Raw genomic sequence first — 2,978 nt, forward strand, 5'->3', positions numbered from 1 at the left:
GGGAACGACAGAGGACAAGATAGTTGGATGGCATCACCGACTCAGCAGACTTTGAGCAAATTCCGGGAGATAGTGGAGGACAGGGAAGCATGGCATGCTGCAGTCCAAGGGGTCACAAAGAGTCGGACACGACTTAGCGCCTGAACAACAGCAGGAAGATTCAAGATGATCCCTGACCAACGATGTCATTTGTTCTCATTTACAATCATATATGCTATTGAAAGCCAGAACTGAAACCACGTGCTGGGATGGTGGCTGCAGTGAGAGCCCTTCTGCAGGGTATTCCCCTGGCAGGGGGAAGGAGAGGGCTGAGACCAAAGTGTGGGAGGATATTTACTGCCACTGCGTGGATGAGTGTACACACATGAGTACACACTCGGAAATGACCACAAGCTCCCTGAGGACTACATCCTGTCTCCAGCAGCATCTCATTCCTAAGATCTGGGCACAGAGTAGGTTTCCAATATGTTTACATGAAATAAACAAATGAATGGAATCCTGTGGCTCTTGTGTTTATGCCTCGTCACCATTTTAGAGATAATCTTCCCCTATTAAGAGGTCATTTGGATAGCCAAGCTTCCATGAATGCTTGAAAAATAAATTGCAAGTAGCACTAAATTCTATTATTTGTAATGCAAGCCAGGCTGACCCGGCTAGAATTTTCTTCTGTCTAAGACAATGGGCTGCAACAGTTATTTTTAATGTTTCTGTCACATCCCTACCTAACTGTGTGCTAGCTAGGGCGCCCTCGTGTGTCACTTTATTGTAATATCACCCTCAGCCTTCGAAAAAAAATGGACTGACAAGTTATCTGACAAAAACCATGTGAAATGCTCCGTTTGAGTTGCTTGCCTTCACCTTGGCTTTCAAAGCTCCACCAACTTCCAAAAATGTCTCCAAAGGTCAAGCAACACTTTGGTCCTTCTGTTAGAATGGGCTGTGAGCCTTTGCTGATGGATATATACCAGAAACTAATACGATATTGTATGGGGCTGGCCAAAAAGTTTGCGTTCGGTTCTGTAAGATGGCATGAAAAACCCAAATAAACTTTTTGGCCAACCCAATAAATCAACCATATTTCAATTTAAAAAAATAAAAAGAAAGAAAACTCATATTTGAGCTGAATGTCAAGCTCCTATGGTGGAGCCCAGCACTGGAATGAAAAGAATGAAAACAGATCTTCATTGTGGGCTGCACTCCTGTGTTTTATGACTTTATTTCTTAAGTCATTGCTGTGCTTAGTTGCTCCGTCATATCCGACCCTTTGCAACCCCATGGACTACAGCCCACCAGGCTCCTCTGTCCATGGGATTCTCCAAGCAAGAATACTGGAGTGGGTTGCCATTCCCTTCTCCAAGGGATCTTACCTACCCACAGATTGAACTCAGGTCTCCTGCATTGCAGGCAGATTCTTTACCATCTGACCACCAGGGAAGCCCCTTAAGTCATTGCACCATAAACCTTATTCACTCAGGAACTGGAGACCCACCCAATTCTTTCCTAGGTCAGAGTAACAGCCCCCTTAAGCCCAGACATAATGCAGCTGCTGACAACTTCAAGACTGGTCAGCCGAGAAGGCCAGAACACTGGAACACAACCAGGCTGACACACCACAACCTCCCTGTAGTCAGGTTTGGAAAGATCTTTGATGCCCAACAGTTCTTCTGATGGAAAAAGAAAGTGAATCCCATGGGGTTCCATACTGGCCAGTACAATCCAATTTGGACCCATTGAGTAGTTTATGGTTCTTTCTCCAAGAGGAACTCCAGTAACAGAATTGCTGTAAATTGTATTGGAGAAGGATGAGGAGGAGGCCAGAAGTCAGGTCTTTAACAGCCCAGGATGCTTGCTGACTTCTAACCCATTTTGAGAAGAATAGTTGCGACTGTAGCCCGCCAGACTCCTCTGTCCATGGGATTCTCCAGGCAAGAACACTGGAGTGGGTTGCCATTCCCTTCTCCAGGGGATCTTCCTAACCCAGGGATCGATCCCGTGTGTCCCGCAGTGCAGGCAGATTCTTTACCATCGAGTCACCAGGGAAGCCCCAGTTTCAGAGCATGGAATCTTAAATGCCTAGTGTGATTTCTGGGGCAGAGTTGGGGGCACTTTTTGCTCAGCATTGCTATCATACAGACTGCTAACAAGCCAGCAATCTTGCATTTATCTTGCTACAGACTGTCACATGACCCAGACAGAAATTCTGTTGCTTGACCACCAACAGTGTCCCTACAAATGGCTGGCCATCAGTGCTCATAAAGGACAGCAAAGATGGGTGTGTTTGGCACCATCCATCCACTAATGATAAAACAGACCCTTTGCTTTGGGTGGTCCTGAGACCATCTTTCTGTGAGCAAGTTGGCAAGTGCCAACTGCATTTTTACAGAATGTGGGCTTTGTCTGATTTTGTTTGTTATGCAGCTGAGCGAGTTCAATTATGCTGAACTCTGACTCTCACCCGAGGCCCAAATCCCAAGCTCTCATCAGGCCTCTGAGAGCCTCCAAGAGGCCTGGGAAGATTCCACACTTGGATCTGTTCACTTGCTGTCAGAGTGAGTTAATACACTGGGGATCAATGTCTTCAGTTCAAGTTAACATTTGGAAGGGAGCCATCCCCTGCTGAAATATGCCACCAAACAATAGCCTAGATTAGTGGTTACTATGATTTCAAATCTCAAGACAAATAGCTGACATTCTCTACCACCTGCTTCCCCTACCCCAGCTTCATTTGACATTCACAGGGACTAATAGATGAGGCTGTCTCTACAACCAATGGCATCGCCTTCAAACCTGAAGGGCATCTGTAAGCCCACCCCTAGTGCCACTGCCAGAATCTGGGTCTTGTCCAGGATCTTAACTCCTGGGACCGCTGGGAAAGATGAGGACAAATCAGGAGAATTAAGGAATACAGCAAGTTCCTGTCTTCTCAAGCTGAAGTCCAAGTGCAGCTGTCTGAATCATGAACGAGAGTGGACACTGAC

This window comes from Giraffa tippelskirchi, chromosome 12 (genome assembly GCF_054371585.1).
Source record: "Giraffa tippelskirchi isolate mGirTip1 chromosome 12, T2T-mGirTip1v1.2.pri, whole genome shotgun sequence".
Classification (NCBI taxonomy): Eukaryota; Metazoa; Chordata; class Mammalia; order Artiodactyla; family Giraffidae; genus Giraffa; species Giraffa tippelskirchi.